Below are 6,762 nucleotides of genomic sequence, written 5' to 3' on the forward strand. Positions count from 1 at the left end.
CCCAGAATCAAGCTAACAGTTGACCAACAAAAGAAAAGGAGGTTCGATCACAAATTGGGTGGCGGAAGCCTGGAGATCTTGCACTTGCGCGACCGGATGAGAGCGCGGGAGAGAGAATGTTTCTGAATAAATAACTTAAGCATAACTGAGGGGTCATATTATTCAGAAAAATCTATTTGAATAGCATTGTCATACAGTTTAATGTATACAATCTATTTAAATTAGATTGAGGATGTTTCAATTTACTTCTCATTTTAATTCAATCCATTGCCTCAAGGACCGGATGTCTACATTGCTGACTGCAGCACTCCCTACACCTAAATTTAATATTAGACCCATGACTCAAAATATAGATCCAGCAGCATAATTGGGTCAGGCACTTAATTTCGTTGACCCTCTTTAATAGTCTTGCAATGCATGAGAATTCAACTATAAATACAATAAACATTTAACTTTATTCAGCTTGTTCGCTTGATCGTATCAGCCATGATACAGTGTTTTTCTCTCACAGCCGGCTTATAAGCCACACAAACGATCAAGCGAATAGGTTGATTGTTTCTCACGTACTGATTCTTTCTTCTGCAGTTTTCCATTGGTATTCATTGGATGACCAAAAAAATTTGGGATAAAAAAACACCGGATACACATACTTCTTCTATTTCCTTCTTCTGTGATGCCTTGGAATCTGACCTCCAAGCAATGTACAGGAGCCGTATACGTAGAGCAAAAAATGCGTAGAGGACTGAAGCACAAAACAACAAAAGAGGAGATGTCAGAATGCACTGCTACAATGCTACAGAACTGATATATGACATCAAGGTTGCTACAATATATATCTTAAGAATCATAAGACTAAGAATATTCATGTTCAAATGGTTGCACCCACCCACTAGTTATGTTTATTGGAAGGGAAGAAGCTAGGGCCGGCCAACCGACTCGGCCGCGAGGTGCTGGTGCCGCTGCGGCAAGGCCTGAAGGCTCTCAAGCTCCTGGCGGAGGTGTGTCCATGTGCGCGTGCAATTTTGAGGAGCCGCTGACGTATGCGTCGTTGAGCCCGCCCACGCCACTGTAGTTGACCGTCGGTCATAACAATGATACCTCTAAGCAGAGAAACAGCTAAATTCCTAGATTTTTAAAGTTCCAAGGGGAAGATAGTGTAGTCACCATCAAAGATATTAAAGCAGTGCTTAAAGCGCCATATAAGGTTTTAACAGATTGAACCCAAATAAGAAATTGGAAGATACGCTATCTTTATAAAAGATGGGACGATCTGGGGGAGCACGGTATATAGAGACCTATGACTTGAAGAGAAGCAGGACTGCGTGCCCACTTCAGTGATTCAAAACAACAAATTTCTCGATACTGTTGATGTTGTGTGACTTTATACAACACCTGTTGTTGGCTCTTCGAAGAAGATGAATAATATAAACAAGAATCTTGTGATACAAGAGCCTGTAGAATCAATTGCCTCTTAGCAATGAAGAGCAACAACAGCCCCACATGAAAGTGCCAGTAGCTGAGGCCCCAGAAGGTCTCAAATAATTAGTAAACTAGTTTTCTGATGACTATGAAGTCTATGTTAGTGAAGAAATTCAAATAGAGGGTGATCCCACCTCATTTGAAGAAGCCATGAGAAGCGTTTACTCGTTTGAATGGCAAGAAGCTATGGAAGTTGAAATAAATTCGATGAATACCAACGATGTTTGGGACTTAGAAGAAATTCCTAATAGGGCCAAAACAGTAGGTTGTGAAAAGGGTCTACAAGATAAAATATGACTCCAAAGAAAATATGAAAAGATATAAAGCATGACTTGTAGCAAAAGGCTTTACGCAAAGAGAATGAATAGATTACGATGAGAGTTTTCTCTCTAGTCTCATGCAAGAATTCTTTTAAATCATAATGGTGTTATTGGCACATTACGATTTAGAGTTACATCAGATGGATGTAAAGACGGCATTCCTCAATAGGGATTTATATGAAAACATTTACATAGCACAACCCAAAGGTTTTGTCGTGGAAGAAAAAGAACGTATAAGATGCCACCTGTAGAAATCCATTTATAGGTTAAAACAAGTCTCTAGACAGTAGTATTTGAAGTTGATGAAATGATAAGAAAATTTAGGTTTAAAGAAAATGAGAAGGACAATAGCGTTTATGCGAAGTTCTAGAATGGAAAATTCTTTTTCCACATCCTGTGTATAGATGACATCCTACTCACTAGTAGTAATGTTAATCTGCCATTAGAGAAGAAGTCTTTGTCCTCAAGTTTTAATGTGAATGATCTTGGTGAAGCCTCATTGGTTCTAGGAATTGAAATTCATCGAGATAGATGAAAATGGGTATTAGGACTATCGTAAAGGCATACTTAGAAAAGATTCTAAAGATATAAAGTATGCATGCGAGTAAACCTACGCCTGTTCCTATAGTCAAGGGTAATAGATTTGGGAACTTTCAGTGTTACAGGAACCAATATGAGATCGATCAAATGAACATGATTCCATATGCTTCAGCTATTGGAAACTCAATGAATGTAACAGTAAGAACTTACCCTGACGTAGCTTACGTATCCGGGATATTTTGGTAGAAGTCCAGTCCAGATATAGATCACTGGAATAGAGTTAAGAATGTCTTGTAATTTTTGCAAAGTATCATAGGCCTCATGCTGAGTAAGAAAGAACAAGTACTCTCAAATAGTTATGGGTACAAATTTAAGTTTTGGCGAGATGTGTAGTGAAATTCACAGTAGTTGCTAACACTCGTAGTTGGAGTATTATTGTGGAAAAGCTCCAATGAAATAGTTATGGTGTCATCAATTATACATACCATAGTATAGCTTGTCATGAGGCCTCAGGAACAGACAAAAGTGGTTAAGAAAATATGTACCCGGATTTAACAATGGTAGTCAACAGCAATAACCATTTAAAGTAGTTAACTCCTAAGACAACAGGTCAAGTGTGATGTCAAACACATTGACATTAAGTTATATGTTGTAAAGGAGAAAATCCAGAATCATTTTGAAAGCATTAAGAATATAAGTACCAAACAAGTACTTGCGGATCCGCTTACCAAAGGCTAAGCACCCAGTGCGTTCAGAGAACACATAGTCGACATAGGTTTATGGGAAAACCTATGATTTCTGGATACTAAGGGCCTAGTTAAGAATCTGTTTTAAATGGCCGCCCATATCGAGGACAGTGGCATCGCACACGCCCGCGACGTCGTCCCGCCATCTATCCAAGAACGTCGTTGAATCCATGTCCATCCTCACAGTCGATGCCGCCCACCTCGCCACGGATGTGTACTGTAGCTGCCTGCACGCGCCTTCCCCGCATCTCATGCGCACCACCATGCCCGTCCACAGTCGTTGCCGCCGTTGTGCCCGCCCCTGTGTTCACCTTGCCGCCATGGCCCACATTGCTGCCCGCATGCGCCGACGAGCCTACCCATGCCGCTGTGCCTCACTGCCACGGCTGCCATGTGTTAAAGTGATCTCCACCAATTGTGGGACCTTGATTCGCGTCCTGATCGGGGGCGCCCAGCCGTTCTTCTGGTTTATGGCCCCCCATCGTACAGCGCTATAAAGAGGAAGGTGGGGGCTAGAGCGCAAGGGGACAAAGTTCACCGTAGCCGCCAGCGCCCCCACCGAGGTTCTTAGCCCTAGTCCGATCTAGAAGGGTGCGCTGTAAGCGACGGGAAGTCCACACCACCTTCACCGTCGCCACTGGTCCACGCCTATGATGCTGCTACCGTCGACGACCTAGTAGGTGCCTGCATGGCTTCCCCTACACCAACACGTCACGGACACCTTGTTGGAGGCGCCACGATCATGACTGCACTTGATGAGGTACATCGAGAAGGTATTGTCTAAGTCAAGTTTTATCCATTGATCTACGCCCCTATAAATCCTAACACCATGCAGTCGAGCCACCCTGTCACGGATGCGGACGAGCTCCGAAGACGGCAGCACGAGGTTATCCGGCTGCAGTGGCGGCGCCTGGATCGAGAATGGTTGGACAAAGGCATCAAGGGCACGGACTTGGATGGAGGCGTTGTCGCCGACGGTGCGTTCGGTGGTTGACGCGAAATGGTGAGTTGGCAGCCGTTAGCGCGCGCCAGGGCTTTGTTAGGAGCGGCTACCGCCTCCTTGTGTCCGTGGCGCACGTGGTCGACACCAATGCTATCATTGAGGCCAGCCACAGCGTCGCCATGGAGGTCAGTTCGCATGCTTGCTCCGAGCAGGGCCTCCATGTCCCTGAGGCTACCGTGCGAGCGGCTTCCACGGGCTTGCTCGCTGCACCCTCCAACCGTCCAACGACCAAAACTTACTGCTATGCTTACGTAACCAGATGGCCAAAGCAAGCACTTACCGATCTCATCTCATCTCATCTCCCCCTTTCATGAACCCAATCCGGCAATCCCCTCCACTGTCGTCCCCCTTAGTCATGGACCCTCCATGGCCATGGCCACCCTCCACACCAACATCCGTGAGGCGTCGTCATCCTCCGACGAGGACGTCGATCTCACACATGGCGTATGGAGGCATGAGTGCGTGACCAATGAGGCGCCATGTGTCAGGTTGGGCGCTAGCCTACACCTCGACATTGTTGTTGGAACCGGTGGTGACCACCGAGTTCACGATCTTGGAGCTAGCTTATAGCCGGCCCGGCTCGTTACCATGAGCCTACGCTCCCACAGGTCTTAGATTCACCGGAGCTAAAACATATAAGGCCTTAGGCCTTCCCAACCCAAAAGACTAGCCTGATAGGTGGGGCTTCTTTCGCCTTATATATTGTGCTCCTCCACCATCGCTATACGATGTGGGACTAAACCCCAATAATCTTCCCCTTAGTCACACATCAGAGTGCCCCTGCCATGCTGTGATGCTCGAGATTTTTATCGAGTTTAGCTTTTTTTTACCATGGGCTCATGATACTTATTGTTGGAACCGGTGGTGACCACCGAGTTTACGATCTTGGAGCTAGCTTACAGCTGGCCCGACTCGTTACCATGAGCCTATGCTCCCACAGGTCCCAGATCCACCAGAGCTACAACATATAAGGTCTTTTGGCCTTACTCAACCCAAAAGACTAGCCTAAGAGGTGGGGGCTTCTTTCGCCTTATATGTTGTGCTCCCCCACCAGCGCTCTAGCCTAAGAGGTGGGGGCTTCTTTCGTCTTATATGTTGTGTTCCCCCACCATCGCTACACCACCATCGCTACACGATGTGGGACTAAACCCCAATAGTCTCCCCCTTAGTCACACATCGGGGTGCCCCCCATATGTGATGCTCGAGATTTTTTTATTGGGTTTAGCTTTTCTGACCATGGGCTCATGATACCAATTGTTGGAACTAGTGGTGACCACCGGATTCATGATCTTGGAGCTGGCTTATAGCTGGCCCGGCTCGTTATCATGAGTCTGCGCTCTCACAGGTCCTAGGTCCACCGGAGCTACAACATATAAGGCCCTTGGGCCTTACTCAACCTAAAAGACTAGCCTGATAGGTGGGGGCTTCTTCCGCCTTATATGTTGTGCTCCCCACCATCACTACATGATGTGGGACTAAACCCCAATAATTGTGTGGTCCTATGACGTGCGCACCACCCTGGCTCGTCTACCACCTCCATGGCATGTGCGCGTGGCCTGTGCATCGACATGGAAAGCTTCTACGCCGAGTTGCTGACACGCTCTGGATGCGCGCGCGCCACCCGAAGATGCTCGCCAGAAACTTCACCACCTTCGCCAGCAGGTTTGGCTGCCTCAAGGACCTCCCAAGATCCTCTATCACGTCATTTGCGAGGCCGAAGACAGCGACCGTCGCAAGCAGCAGAAGTGCAGAACGTACACGGTACACTGCCACGGCATGAAGCGCCACCGTGGCCCACAGCGAACGTGAGTTCGAGGCTGCCAAGCTCGCGCTATGAGGCCTTCCGCTCCCTCTAGGATCATGTTGCTGAGATGTTCGCCGAGATGCCTAGGTCCGACGTCGAACACCTGCGCGTGGGCGACACCATGTGCTGAGATCGGGCTCTCGGCCAGGCGTGTACATGTGCGCGTGCAAGTTTAAAGTTTATTTGAAGGGCCGCTGCCGTACGCGCGCGTGGCTTCCATGGCGATGAACAAGTACAAGGAGTGGGAGGTGTTCCAGAAGCACGGCAAAGCACCACGTGGCCGACTTCTTCGACGAGGTCGAGGTGTGCGCACCGGCCGTGCCAGGATGCCCGCGGCCGGACGACGAGGTGCTACGGCTGCGGCCCCACGAGTTGATCGCCGCAGCGCTAGCTCAAGGGGGAGCACGACGAGTCGGCCGAGCTCCTGCTGTGGCATGGCGCTGGCCGTTGAGGGCGGCCTCAACCGCTGTGTGAGGGCTCTCTGGCGCCACCTCGACTGCACGCTATGGACACACACACAGCGGCCTCGGCAGCCATCACACTAGGGCTCCTCGTCTCTGAGCTAAGCCAGGAGCTATGGAAGGGGCGCTCGATCACCTTCAACGAGACGCACCAACTGCACAAGGCGCTCGTCATGAGCCTCAAGCTCAAGGAGAAGCTGCGGCCGCTGCTGGAATCCATGGGGCAGCGGCAGCATATGAAGGGCGCGAACCTGTAGGTGCGTGTGCAGCAAGATCCTGCAGCTGGTGGTGGTCAGCGGGCTACGCACGGGCATGATGGTGAAGAGCCGAATAGGGTGTTTGTGCCGAGTGACTGACCGACATGACTTTGACATGTGGACGGGCGCGGTGTCCCTCTTTTCCCGTAGCA

The sequence above is a fragment of the Miscanthus floridulus genome, chromosome 13, assembly GCF_019320115.1.
Source record: "Miscanthus floridulus cultivar M001 chromosome 13, ASM1932011v1, whole genome shotgun sequence".
NCBI classification, from domain to species: Eukaryota; Viridiplantae; Streptophyta; class Magnoliopsida; order Poales; family Poaceae; genus Miscanthus; species Miscanthus floridulus.